A 16,137-nucleotide genomic window follows, 5' to 3' on the forward strand; every position below is an offset into this window, starting at 1 on the left:
ACCCCACTACAGCCCCTCCTCATTACCCCCACTACAGCCCCTCCTCATTACCGTCACTACAGCCCCTCCTCATTACCCTCACTACAGCCCCTCCTCATTACCCCCACTACAGCCCCTCCTCATTACCCTCACTACAGCCCCTCCTCATTACCGTCACTACAGCCCCTCCTCATTACCGTCACTACAGCCCCTCCTCATTACCCCCACTACAGCCCCTCCTCATTACCGTCACTACAGCCCCTCCTCATTACCGTCACTACAGCCCCTCCTCATTACCGTCACTACAGCCCCTCCTCATTACCCCACTACAGCCCCTCCTCATTACCCCCACTACAGCCCCTCCTCATTACCGTCACTACAGCCCCTCCTCATTACCGTCACTACAGCCCCTCCTCATTACCCCCACTACAGCCCCTCCTAATTACCGTCACTACAGCCCCTCCTCATTACCCCCACTACAGCCCCTCCTCATTACCCTCACTACAGCCCCTCCTCATTACCCTCACTACAGCCCCTCCTCATTACCCCCACTACAGCCCCTCCTCATTACCGTCACTACAGCCCCTCCTCATTACCCCCACTACAACCCCTCCTCATTACCCTCACTACAGCCCCTCCTCATTACCCTCACTACAGCCCCTCCTCATTACCCTCACTACAGCCCCTCCTCATTACCGTCACTACAGCCCCTCCTCATTACCGTCACTCAGCCCCTCCTCATTACTGTCACTACAGCCCCTCCTCATTACCCTCACTACAGCCCCTCCTCATTACCGTCACTACAGCCCCTCCTCATTACCCCCACTACAGCCCCTCCTCATTACCGTCACTACAGCCCCTCCTCATTACCCCCACTACAGCCCCTCCTCATTACCGTCACTACAGCCCCTCCTCATTACCTTCAGTACAGCCCCTCCTCATTACCCTCACTACAGCCCCTCCTCATTACCCCCACTACAGCCCCTCCTCATTACCGTCACTACAGCCCCTCCTCATTACCGTCACTACAGCCCCTCCTCATTACCCTCACTACAGCCCCTCCTCATTACCCCCACTACAGCCCCTCCTCATTACCGTCACTACAGCCCCTCCTCATTACCCTCACTACAGCCCCTCCTCATTACCCCCACTACAGCCCCTCCTCATTACCTTCACTACAGCCCCTCCTCATTACCCCCACTACAGCCCCTCCTCATTACTGTCACTACAGCCCCTCCTCATTACCGTCACTACAGCCCCTCCTCATTACCGTCACTACAGCCCCTCCTCATTACCCCCACTACAGCCCCTCCTCATTACCGTCACTACAGCCCCTCCTCATTACCCTCACTACAGCCCCTCCTCATTACCGTCACTACAGCCCCTCCTCATTACCCCCACTACAGCCCCTCCTCATTACCCTCACTACAGCCCCTCCTCATTACCTTCAGTACAGCCCCTCCTCATTACCCTCACTACAACCCCTCCTCATTACCCTCACTACAACCCCTCCTCATTACCTTCACTACAGCCCCTCCTCATTACCCTCACTACAGCCCCTCCTCATTACCGTCACTACAGCCCCTCCTCATTACCGTCACTACAGCCCCTCCTCATTACCGTCACTACAGCCCCTCCTCATTACTGTCACTACAGCCCCTCCTCATTACCGTCACTACAGCCCCTCCTCATTACCGTCACTACAGCCCCTCCTCATTACCCCCACTACAGCCCCTCCTCATTACTGTCACTACAGCCCCTCCTCATTACCCTCACTACAGCCCCTCCTCATTACCGTCACTACAGCCCCTCCTCATTACCCCCACTACAGACCCTCCTCATTACCCTCACTACAGCCCCTCCTCATTACCTTCAGTACAGCCCCTCCTCATTACCCTCACTACAACCCCTCCTCATTACCCTCACTACAACCCCTCCTCATTACCTTCACTACAGCCCCTCCTCATTACCCTCACTACAGCCCCTCCTCATTACCGTCACTACAGCCCCTCCTCATTACCGTCACTACAGCCCCTCCTCATTACCGTCACTACAGCCCCTCCTCATTACCCCCACTACAGCCCCTCCTCATTACCCCCACTACAGCCCCTCCTCATTACTGTCACTACAGCCCCTCCTCATTACCCCCACTACAGCCCCTCCTCATTACCCTCACTACAGCCCCTCCTCATTACCCCCACTACAGCCCCTCCTCATTACCGTCACTACAGCCCCTCCTCATTACCCTCACTACAGCCCCTCCTCATTACCCTCACTACAGCCCCTCCTCATTACCGTCACTACAGCCCCTCCTCATTACCCTCACTACAGCCCCTCCTCATTACCCTCACTACAGCCCCTCCTCATTACCGTCACTACAGCCCCTCCTCATTACCGTCACTACAGCCCCTCCTCATTACCCCCACTACAGCCCCTCCTCATTACCCTCACTACAGCCCCTCCTCATTACCGTCACTGCAGCCCCTCCTCATTACCCCCACTACAGCCCCTCCTCATTACCCTCTCTGCAGCCCCTCCTCATTACCCTCACTACAGCCCCTCCTCATTACCCTCACTACAGCCCCTCCTCATTACCCCCACTACAGCCCCTCCTCATTACCCTCACTACAGCCCCTCCTCATTACCCTCACTACAGCCCCTCCTCATTACCGTCACTACAGCCCCTCCTCATTACCCCCACTACAGCCCCTCCTCATTACCGTCACTACAGCCCCTCCTCATTACCCTCACTACAGCCCCTCCTCATTACCGTCACTACAGCCCCTCCTCATTACCCTCACTACAGCCCCTCCTCATTACCCTCACTACAGCCCCTCCTCATTACCCTCACTACAGCCCCTCCTCATTACCGTCACTACAGCCCCTCCTCATTACCGTCACTACAGCCCCTCCTCATTACCGTCACTACAGCCCCTCCTCATTACCCTCACTACAGCCCCTCCTCATTACCGTCACTACAGCCCCTCCTCATTACCCCCACTACAGCCCCTCCTCATTACCGTCACTACAGCCCCTCCTCATTACCGTCACTACAGCCCCTCCTCATTACCCTCACTACAGCCCTCCTCATTACCGTCACTACAGCCCCTCCTCATTACCCCCACTACAGCCCCTCCTCATTACCCCCACTACAGCCCCTCCTCATTACCGTCACTACAGCCCCTCCTCATTACCGTCACTACAGCCCCTCCTCATTACCCTCACTACAGCCCCTCCTCATTACCCCCATTACAGCCCCTCCTCATTACCGTCACTACAGCCCCTCCTCATTACCGTCACTACAGCCCCTCCTCATTACCCCCACTACAGCCCCTCCTCATTACCCTCACTACAGCCCCTCCTCATTACCCCCACTACAGCCCCTCCTAATTACCGTCACTACAGCCCCTCCTCATTACCGTCACTACAGCCCCTCCTCATTACCGTCACTACAGCCCCTCCTCATTACCCTCACTACAGCCCCTCCTCATTACCCTCACTACAGCCCCTCCTCATTACCCTCACTACAGCCCCTCCTCATTACCCCCACTACAGCCCCTCCTCATTACCCCCACTACAGCCCCTCCTCATTACCCTCACTACAGCCCCTCCTCATTACCCCCACTACAGCCCCTCCTCATTACCCTCACTACAGCCCCTCCTCATTACCCCCACTACAGCCCCTCCTCATTACCCCCACTACAGCCCCTCCTCATTACCGTCACTACAGCCCCTCCTCATTACCGTCACTACAGCCCCTCCTCATTACCCTCACTACAGCCCCTCCTCATTACCCCCACTACAGCCCCTCCTCATTACCCTCACTACAGCCCCTCCTCATTACCGTCACTACAGCCCCTCCTCATTACCGTCACTACAGCCCCTCCTCATTACCCCCACTACAGCCCCTCCTCATTACCGTCACTACAGCCCCTCCTCATTACCGTCACTACAGCCCCTCCTCATTACCCCCACTACAGCCCCTCCTCATTACCCTCACTACAGCCCCTCCTCATTACCCCCACTACAGCCCCTCCTCATTACCCTCACTACAGCCCCTCCTCATTACCCTCACTACAGCCCCTCCTCATTACCCCCACTACAGCCCCTCCTCATTACCCCCACTACAGCCCCTCCTCATTACCCTCACTACAGCCCCTCCTCATTACCCCCACTACAGCCCCTCCTCATTACCGTCACTACAGCCCCTCCTCATCACCCTCACTACAGCCCCTCCTCATTACCCCCACTACAGCCCCTCCTCATTACCGTCACTACAGCCCCTCCTCATTACCCCCACTACAGCCCCTCCTCATTACCGTCACTACAGCCCCTCCTCATTACCCCCACTACAGCCCCTCCTCATTACCCTCACTACAGCCCCTCCTCATTACCCCCACTACAGCCCCTCCTCATTACCGTCACTACAGCCCCTCCTCATTACCGTCACTACAGCCCCTCCTCATTACCCCCACTACAGCCCCTCCTCATTACCGTCACTACAGCCCCTCCTCATTACCCTCACTACAGCCCCTTCTCATTACCCCCACTACAGCCCCTCCTCATTACCCCCACTACAGCCCCTCCTCATTACCCCCAATACAGCCCCTCCTCATTACCCCCAATACAGCCCCTCCTCATTACCGTCACTACAGCCCCTCCTCATTACCGTCACTACAGCCCCTCCTCATTACCGTCACTACAGCCCCTCCTCATTACCCTCACTACAGCCCCTCCTCATTACCCCCACTACAGCCCCTCCTCATTACCCTCACTACAGCCCCTCCTCATTACCGTCACTACAGCCCCTCCTCATTACCCTCACTACAGCCCCTCCTCATTACCCTCACTACAGCCCCTCCTCATTACCGTCACTACAGCCCCTCCTCATTACCCCCACTACAGCCCCTCCTCATTACCGTCACTACAGCCCCTCCTCATTACCGTCACTACAGCCCCTCCTCATTACCCTCACTACAGCCCCTCCTCATTACCCTCACTACAGCCCCTCCTCATTACCGTCACTACAGCCCCTCCTCATTACCGTCACTACAGCCCCTCCTCATTACCCCCACTACAGCCCCTCCTCATTACCCTCACTACAGCCCCTCCTCATTACCCCCACTACAGCCCCTCCTCATTACCCCCACTACAGCCCCTCCTCATTACCGTCACTACAGGTCCTTCTCATTACCCTCACTACAGCCCCTCCTCATTACCCCCACTACAGCCCCTCCTTATTACCCTCACTACAGCCCCTCCTCATTACCGTCACTACAGCCCCTCCTCATTACCCCCACTACAGCCCCTCCTCATTACCCTCACTACAGCCCCTCCTCATTACCCTCACTACAGCCCCTCCTCATTACCGTCACTACAGCCCCTCCTCATTACCGTCACTACAGCCCCTCCTCATTACCCCCACTACAGCCCCTCCTCATTACCCTCACTACGGCCCCTCCTCATTACCCCCACTACGGCCCCTCCTCATTACCCTCACTACGGCCCCTCCTCATTACCCTCACTACAGCCCCTCCTCATTACCCCCACTACAGCCCCTCCTCATTACCCCCACTACAGCCCCTCCTCATTACCGTCACTACAGCCCCTCCTCATTACCCCCACTACAGCCCCTCCTCATTACCCCCACTACAGCCCCTCCTCATTACCCCCACTACAGCCCCTCCTCATTACCGTCACTACAGCCCCTCCTCATTACCCCCACTACAGCCCCTCCTCATTACCCTCACTACAGCCCCTCCTCATTACCCCCACTACAGCCCCTCCTCATTACCCCCACTACAGCCCCTCCTCATTACCCCCACTACAGCCCCTCCTCATTACCCTCACTACAGCCCCTCCTCATTACCCCCACTACAGCCCCTCCTCATTACCCTCACTACAGCCCCTCCTCATTACCGTCACTACAGCCCCTCCTCATTACCGTCACTACAGCCCCTCCTCATTACCGTCACTACAGCCCCTCCTCATTACCCCCACTACAGCCCCTCCTCATTACCCCCACTACAGCCCCTCCTCATTACCCCCACTACAGCCCCTCCTCATTACCCTCACTACAGCCCCTCCTCATTACCCCCACTACAGCCCCTCCTCATTACCCCCACTACAGCCCCTCCTCATTACCCCCACTACAGCCCCTCCTCATTACCCCCACTACAGCCCCTCCTCATTACCCCCACTACAGCCCCTCCTCATTACCGTCACTACAGCCCCTCCTCATTACCCTCACTACAGCCCCTCCTCATTACCCTCACTACAGCCCCTCCTCATTACCGTCACTACAGCCCCTCCTTATTACCGTCACTACAGCCCCTCCTCATTACCCCCACTACAGCCCCTCCTCATTACCCTCACTACGGCCCCTCCTCATTACCCTCACTACAGCCCCTCCTCATTACCGTCACTACAGCCCCTCCTCATTACCGTCACTACAGCCCCTCCTCATTACCCTCACTACGGCCCCTCCTCATTACCGTCACTACAGCCCCTCCTCATTACCCCCACTACAGCCCCTCCTCATTACCGTCACTACAGCCCCTCCTCATTACCCTCACTACGGCCCCTCCTCATTACCCCCACTACAGCCCCTCATCATTACTGTCACTACAGCCCCTCCTCATTACCCTCACTACGGCCCCTCCTCATTACCCCCACTACAGCCCCTCCTCATTACCGTCACTACAACCCCTCCTCATTACCTTCACTACAGCCCCTCCTCATTACCGTCACTACAGCCCCTCCTCATTACCCTCACTACAGCCCCTCCTCATTACCGTCACTACAGCCCCTCCTCATTACCGTCACTACAGCCCCTCCTCATTACCGTCACTACAGCCCCTCCTCATTACCGTCACTACAGCCCCTCCTCATTACCCCCACTACAGCCCCTCCTCATTACCCTCACTACAGCCCCTCCTCATTACCTTCAGTACAGCCCCTCCTCATTACCCTCACTACAGCCGCTCCTCATTACCCTCACTACAGCCCCTCCTCATTACCCTCACTACAGCCCCTCCTCATTACCCCCACTACAGCCCCTCCTCATTACCCTCACTACAGCCCCTCCTCATTACCCCCACTACAGCCCCTCCTCATTACCGTCACTACAGCCCCTCCTCATTACCCTCACTACAGCCCCTCCTCATTACCGTCACTACAGCCCCTCCTCATTACCGTCACTACAGCCCCTCCTCATTACCGTCACTACAGCCCCTCCTCATTACCGTCACTACAGCCCCTCCTCATTACCCCCACTACAGCCCCTCCTCATTACCGTCACTACAGCCCCTCCTCATTACCCTTACTACAGCCCCTCCTCATTACCGTCACTACAGACCCTCCTCATTACCGTCACTACAGCCCCTCCTCATTACCGTCACTACAGCCCCTCCTCATTACCCTCACTACAGCCCCTCCTCATTACCGTCACTACAGCCCCTCCTCATTACCGTCACTACAGCCCCTCCTCATTACCCTCACTACAGCCCCTCCTCATTACCGTCACTACAGCCCCTCCTCATTACCCTCACTACAGCCCCTCCTCATTACCCCCACTACAGCCCCTCCTCATTACCCCCACTACAGCCCCTCCTCATTACCCCCACTACAGCCCCTCCTCATTACCCTCACTACAGCCCCTCCTCATTACCCTCACTACAGCCCCTCCTCATTACCGTCACTACAGCCCCTCCTCATTACCCTCACTACAGCCCCTCCTCATTACCGTCACTACAGCCCCTCCTCATTACCTTCACTACAGCCCCTCCTCATTACCCTCACTACAGCCCCTCCTCATTACCTTCACTACAGCCCCTCCTCATTACCGTCACTACAGCCCCTCCTCATTACCCCCACTACAGCCCCTCCTCATTACCGTCACTACAGCCCCTCCTCATTACCGTCACTACAGCCCCTCCTCATTACCCCCACTACAGCCCCTCCTCATTACCCCCACTACAGCCCCTCCTCATTACCCCCACTACAGCCCCTCCTCATTACCCTCACTACAGCCCCTCCTCATTACCGTCACTACAGCCCCTCCTCATTACCCTCACTACAGCCCCTCCTCATTACCGTCACTACAGCCCCTCCTCATTACCCTCTCTACAGCCCCTCCTCATTACCGTCACTACAGCCCCTCCTCATTACCGTCACTACAGCCCCTCCTCATTACCTTCACTACAGCCCCTCCTCATTACCCTCACTACAGCCCCTCCTCATTACCTTCACTACAGCCCCTCCTCATTACCTTCAGTACAGCCCCTCCTCATTACCGTCACTACAGCCCCTCCTCATTACCCCCACTACAGCCCCTCCTCATTACCCCCACTACAGCCCCTCCTCATTACCGTCACTACAGCCCCTCCTCATTACCCTCACTACAGCCCCTCCTCATTACCGTCACTACAGCCCCTCCTCATTACCCCCACTACAGCCCCTCCTCATTACCCCCACTACAGCCCCTCCTCATTACCCCCACTACAGCCCCTCCTCATTACCGTCACTACAGCCCCTCCTCATTACCCCCACTACAGCCCCTCCTCATTACCCTCACTACAGCCCCTCCTCATTACCCCCACTACAGCCCCTCCTCATTACTCTCACTACAGCCCCTCCTCATTACCGTCACTACAGCCCCTCCTCATTACCGTCACTACAGCCCCTCCTCATTACCCTCACTACAGCCCCTCCTCATTACCCCCACTACAGCCCCTCCTCATTACCCTCACTACAGCCCCTCCTCATTACCCTCACTACAGCCCCTCCTCATTACCGTCACTACAGCCCCTCCTCATTACCGTCACTACAGCCCCTCCTCATTACCCTCACTACAGCCCCTCCTCATTACCCTCACTACAGCCCCTCCTCATTACCCCCACTACAGCCCCTCCTCATTACCGTCACTACAGCCCCTCCTCATTACCCTCACTACGGCCCCTCCTCATTACCCTCACTACGGCCCCTCCTCATTACCGTCACTACAGCCCCTCCTCATTACCCTCACTACAGCCCCTCCTCATTACCGTCACTACAACCCCTCCTCATTACCTTCACTACAGCCCCTCCTCATTACCCTCACTACAGCCCCTCCTCATTACCCTCACTACGGCCCCTCCTCATTACCCCCACTACGGCCCCTCCTCATTACCCTCACTACGGCCCCTCCTCATTACCCTCACTACAGCCCCTCCTCATTACCGTCACTACAGCCCCTCCTCATTACCCTCACTACAGCCCCTCCTCATTACTGTCACTACAGCCCCTCCTCATTACCCTCACTACAGCCCCTCCTCATTACCCCCACTACAGCCCCTCCTCATTACCCTCACTACAGCCCCTCCTCATTACCCTCACTACAGCCCCTCCTCATTACCGTCACTACAGGTCCTTCTCATTACCCTCACTACAGCCCCTCCTCATTACCCCCACTACAGCCCCTCCTCATTACCCTCACTACAGCCCCTCCTCATTACCGTCACTACAGCCCCTCCTCATTACCCCCACTACAGCCCCTCCTCATTACCCTCACTACAGCCCCTCCTCATTACCCTCACTACAGCCCCTCCTCATTACCGTCACTACAGCCCCTCCTCATTACCGTCACTACAGCCCCTCCTCATTACCCCACTACAGCCCCTCCTCATTACCCTCACTACAGCCCCTCCTCATTACCCCCACTACAGCCCCTCCTCATTACCCTCACTACAGCCCCTCCTCATTACCCTCACTACAGCCCCTCCTCATTACCCCCACTACAGCCCCTCCTCATTACCGTCACTACAGCCCCTCCTCATTACCCCTACAGCCCCTCCTCATTACCCCCACTACAGCCCCTCCTCATTACCCCCACTACAGCCCCTCCTCATTACCGTCACTACAGCCCCTCCTCATTACCCCCACTACAGCCCCTCCTCATTACCCTCACTACAGCCCCTCCTCATTACCCCCACTACAGCCCCTCCTCATTACCCCCACTACAGCCCCTCCTCATTACCCCCACTACAGCCCCTCCTCATTACCCTCACTACAGCCCCTCCTCATTACCCCCACTACAGCCCCTCCTCATTACCCCCACTACAGCCCCTCCTCATTACCCCCACTACAGCCCCTCCTCATTACCGTCACTACAGCCCCTCCTCATTACCGTCACTACAGCCCCTCCTCATTACCCCCACTACAGCCCCTCCTCATTACCGTCACTACAGCCCCTCCTCATTACCCTCACTACAGCCCCTCCTCATTACCGTCACTACAGCCCCTCCTCATTACCCCCACTACAGCCCCTCCTCATTACCCTCACTACAGCCCCTCCTCATTACCCCCACTACAGCCCCTCCTCATTACCCCCACTACAGCCCCTCCTCATTACCGTCACTATAGCCCCTCCTCATTACCCTCACTACGGCCCCTCCTCATTACCCCCACTACAGCCCCTCCTCATTACCGTCACTACAGCCCCTCCTCATTACCCTCACTACAGCCCCTCCTCATTACCGTCACTACGGCCCCTCCTCATTACCCTCACTACGGCCCCTCCTCATTACCCCCACTACAGCCCCTCCTCATTACCGTCACTACAACCCCTCCTCATTACCTTCACTACAGCCCCTCCTCATTACCCTCACTACAGCCCCTCCTCATTACCCTCACTACAGCCCCTCCTCATTACCGTCACTACAGCCCCTCCTCATTACCCCCACTACAGCCCCTCCTCATTACCCTCACTACAGCCCCTCCTCATTACCGTCACTACAGCCCCTCCTCATTACCCTCACTACAGCCCCTCCTCATTACCGTCACTACAGCCCCTCCTCATTACCCCCACTACAGCCCCTCCTCATTACCGTCACTACAGCCCCTCCTCATTACCCCCACTACAGCCCCTCCTCATTACCCTCACTACAGCCCCTCCTCATTACCCCCACTACAGCCCCTCCTCATTACCCTCACTACAGCCCCTCCTCATTACCCCCACTACAGCCCCTCCTCATTACCCCCACTACAGCCCCTCCTCATTACCGTCACTACAGCCCCTCCTCATTACCGTCACTACAGCCCCTCCTCATTACCCTCACTACGGCCCCTCCTCATTTCCCCCACTACAGCCCCTCCTCATTACCGTCACTACAACCCCTCCTCATTACCTTCACTACAGCCCCTCCTCATTACCGTCACTACAGCCCCTCCTCATTACCCCCACTACAGCCCCTCCTCATTACCGTCACTACAGCCCCTCCTCATTACCCTCACTACAGCCCCTCCTCATTACCGTCACTACAGCCCCTCCTCATTACCCCCACTACAGCCCCTCCTCATTACCCCCACTACAGCCCCTCCTCATTACCGTCACTACAGCCCCTCCTCATTACCGTCACTACAGCCCCTCCTCATTACCGTCACTACAGCCCCTCCTCATTACCCTTACTACAGCCCCTCCTCATTACCGTCACTACAGCCCCTCCTCATTACCGTTACTACAGCCCCTCCTCATTACCCCCACTACAGCCCCTCCTCATTACCCTCACTACAGCCCCTCCTCATTACCTTCAGTACAGCCCCTCCTCATTACCGTCACTACAGCCCCTCCTCATTACCGTCACTACAGCCCCTCCTCATTACCCCCACTACAGCCCCTCCTCATTACCGTCACTACAGCCCCTCCTCATTACCCTTACTACAGCCCCTCCTCATTACCGTCACTACAGCCCCTCCTCATTACCGTCACTACAGCCCCTCCTCATTACCGTCACTACAGCCCCTCCTCATTACCGTCACTACAGCCCCTCCTCATTACCCTCACTACAGCCCCTCCTCATTACCCCCACTACAGCCCCTCCTCATTACCCCCACTACAGCCCCTCCTCATTACCCTCACTACAGCCCCTCCTCATTACCGTCACTACAGCCCCTCCTCATTACCGTCACTACAGCCCCTCCTCATTACCTTCACTACAGCCCCTCCTCATTACCGTCACTACAGCCCTCCTCATTACCCCCACTACAGCCCCTCCTCATTACCGTCACTACAGCCCCTCCTCATTACCGTCACTACAGCCCCTCCTCATTACCCTCACTACAGCCCCTCCTCATTACCGTCACTACAGCCCCTCCTCATTACCGTCACTACAGCCCCTCCTCATTACCCTCACTACAGCCCCTCCTCATTACCGTCACTACAGCCCCTCCTCATTACCCCCACTACAGCCCCTCCTCATTACCCCCACTACAGCCCCTCCTCATTACCCTCACTACAGCCCCTCCTCATTACCGTCACTACAGCCCCTCCTCATTACCCTCACTACAGCCCCTCCTCATTACCCCCACTACAGCCCCTCCTCATTACCCCCACTACAGCCCCTCCTCATTACCCCCACTACAGCCCCTCCTCATTACCCTCACTACAGCCCCTCCTCATTACCGTCACTACAGCCCCTCCTCATTACCGTCACTACAGCCCCTCCTCATTACCGTCACTACAGCCCCTCCTCATTACCTTCACTACAGCCCCTCCTCATTACCCCCACTACAGCCCCTCCTCATTACCGTCACTACAGCCCCTCCTCATTACCGTCACTACAGCCCCTCCTCATTACCCCCACTACAGCCCCTCCTCATTACCCTCACTACAGCCCCTCCTCATTACCGTCACTACAGCCCCTCCTCATTACCGTCACTACAGCCCCTCCTCATTACCCTCACTACAGCCCCTCCTCATTACCGTCACTACAGCCCCTCCTCATTACCCTCACTACAGCCCCTCCTCATTACCCCCACTACAGCCCCTCCTCATTACCCTCACTACAGCCCCTCCTCATTACCCTCACTACAGCCCCTCCTCATTACCCCCACTACAGCCCCTCCTCATTACCCCCACTACAGCCCCTCCTCATTACCCTCACTACAGCCCCTCCTCATTACCCCCACTACAGCCCCTCCTCATTACCCTCACTACAGCCCCTCCTCATTACCCCCACTACAGCCCCTCCTCATTACCCTCACTACAGCCCCTCCTCATTACCGTCACTACAGCCCCTCCTCATTACCGTCACTACAGCCCCTCCTCATTACCCTCACTACAGCCCCTCCTCATTACCGTCACTACAGCCCCTCCTCATTACCGTCACTACAGCCCCTCCTCATTACCTTCACTACAGCCCCTCCTCATTACCGTCACTACAGCCCCTCCTCATTACCTTCAGTACAGCCCCTCCTCATTACTCTCACTACAGCCCCTCCTCATTACCGTCACTACAGCCCCTCCTCATTACCTTCACTACAGCCCCTCCTCATTACCGTCACTACAGCCCCTCCTCATTACCCCCACTACAGCCCCTCCTCATTACCCTCACTACAGCCCCTCCTCATTACCCTCACTACAGCCCCTCCTCATTACCGTCACTACAGCCCCTCCTCATTACCCTCACTACAGCCCCTCCTCATTACCCCCACTACAGCCCCTCCTCATTACCGTCACTACAGCCCCTCCTCATTACCCCCACTACAGCCCCTCCTCATTACCCTCACTACAGCCCCTCCTCATTACCGTCACTACAGCCCCTCCTCATTACCGTCACTACAGCCCCTCCTCATTACCCTCACTACAGCCCCTCCTCATTACCGTCACTACAGCCCCTCCTCATTACCTTCACTACAGCCCCTCCTCATTACCCTCACTACAGCCCCTCCTCATTACCTTCACTACAGCCCCTCCTCATTACCGTCACTACAGCCCCTCCTCATTACCGTCACTACAGCCCCTCCTCATTACCCTCACTACAGCCCCTCCTCATTACCCCTACTACAGCCCCTCCTCATTACCGTCACTACAGCCCCTCCTCATTACCCCCACTACAGCCCCTCCTCATTACCCCCACTACAGCCCCTCCTCATTACCCCCACTACAGCCCCTCCTCATTACCGTCACTACAGCCCCTCCTCATTACCCCCACTACAGCCCCTCCTCATTACCGTCACTACAGCCCCTCCTCATTACCCCCACTACAGCCCCTCCTCATTACCCTCACTACAGCCCCTCCTCATTACCCCCACTACAGCCCCTCCTCATTACCGTCACTACAGCCCCTCCTCATTACCGTCACTACAGCCCCTCCTCATTACCGTCACTACAGCCCCTCCTCATTACCCCCACTACAGCCCCTCCTCATTACCCCCACTACAGCCCCTCCTCATTACCCCCACTACAGCCCCTCCTCATTACCCTCACTACAGCCCCTCCTCATTACCCTCACTACAGCCCCTCCTCATTACCGTCACTACAGCCCCTCCTCATTACCGTCACTACAGCCCCTCCTCATTACCCTCTCTACAGCCCCTCCTCATTACCGTCACTACAGCCCCTCCTCATTACCGTCACTACAGCCCCTCCTCATTACCTTCACTACAGCCCCTCCTCATTACCCTCACTACAGCCCCTCCTCATTACCCCCACTACAGCCCCTCCTCATTACCCTCACTACAGCCCCTCCTCATTACCCCCACTACAGCCCCTCCTCATTACCCCCACTACAGCCCCTCCTCATTACCCTCACTACAGCCCCTCCTCATTACCCCCACTACAGCCCCTCCTCATTACCCTCACTACAGCCCCTCCTCATTACCCTCACTACAGCCCCTCCTCATTACCCTCACTACAGCCCCTCCTCATTACCCCCACTACAGCCCCTCCTCATTACCGTCACTACAGCCCCTCCTCATTACCCCCACTACAGCCCCTCCTCATTACCCTCACTACAGCCCCTCCTCATTACCGTCACTACAGCCCCTCCTCATTACCGTCACTACAGCCCCTCCTCATTACCCTCACTACAGCCCCTCCTCATTACCGTCACTACAGCCCCTCCTCATTACCTTCACTACAGCCCCTCCTCATTACCCTCACTACAGCCCCTCCTCATTACCTTCACTACAGCCCCTCCTCATTACCGTCACTACAGCCCCTCCTCATTACCGTCACTACAGCCCCTCCTCATTACCCTCACTACAGCCCCTCCTCATTACCCCCACTACAGCCCCTCCTCATTACCGTCACTACAGCCCCTCCTCATTACCCCCACTACAGCCCCTCCTCATTACCCCCACTACAGCCCCTCCTCATTACCCCCACTACAGCCCCTCCTCATTACCGTCACTACAGCCCCTCCTCATTACCCCCACTACAGCCCCTCCTCATTACCGTCACTACAGCCCCTCCTCATTACCCCCACTACAGCCCCTCCTCATTACCCTCACTACAGCCCCTCCTCATTACCCCCACTACAGCCCCTCCTCATTACCGTCACTACAGCCCCTCCTCATTACCGTCACTACAGCCCCTCCTCATTACCGTCACTACAGCCCCTTCTCATTACCCCCACTACAGCCCCTCCTCATTACCCCCACTACAGCCCCTCCTCATTACCCCCACTACAGCCCCTCCTCATTACCCTCACTACAGCCCCTCCTCATTACCGTCACTACAGCCCCTCCTCATTACCGTCACTACAGCCCCTCCTCATTACCCTCACTACAGCCCCTCCTCATTACCGTCACTACAGCCCCTCCTCATTACCGTCACTACAGCCCCTCCTCATTACCGTCACTACAGCCCCTTCTCATTACCCCCACTACAGCCCCTCCTCATTACCCCCACTACAGCCCCTCCTCATTACCCCCACTACAGCCCCTCCTCATTACCCTCACTACAGCCCCTCCTCATTACCGTCACTACAGCCCCTCCTCATTACCGTCACTACAGCCCCTCCTCATTACCGTCACTACAGCCCCTCCTCATTACTGTCACTACAGCCCCTCCTCATTACCCTCACTACAGCCCCTCCTCATTACTGTCACTACAGCCCCTCCTCATTACCCTCACTACAGCCCCTCCTCATTACCGTCACTACAGCCCCTCCTCATTACCGTCACTACAGCCCCTCCTCATTACCCTCACTACAGCCCCTCCTCATTACCCTCACTACAGCCCCTCCTCATTACCGTCACTACAGCCCCTCCTCATTACCCCCACTACAGCCCCTCCTCATTACCCCCACTACAGCCCCTCCTCATTACCGTCACTACAACCCCTCCTCATTACCGTCACTACAGCCCCTCCTCATTACCCCCACTACAGCCCCTCCT

The 16,137-nt window shown here is 56.9% G+C and overlaps 1 protein-coding gene across 1 annotated transcript in view; it reads left to right on the plus strand.

Moving 5' to 3' along the window:
• The window catches only part of LOC142186341 (tRNA wybutosine-synthesizing protein 4-like), a gene marked incomplete at its 3' end in the record, with an annotated part of 194,440 nt that overhangs the window by 16,818 nt on the left and 161,485 nt on the right, over window positions 1-16,137 (plus strand). The window lies entirely within an intron of this gene.

The sequence above is a fragment of the Leptodactylus fuscus genome (genome assembly GCF_031893055.1).
Source record: "Leptodactylus fuscus isolate aLepFus1 chromosome 2 unlocalized genomic scaffold, aLepFus1.hap2 SUPER_2_unloc_4, whole genome shotgun sequence".
Lineage (NCBI taxonomy): Eukaryota > Metazoa > Chordata > Amphibia > Anura > Leptodactylidae > Leptodactylus > Leptodactylus fuscus.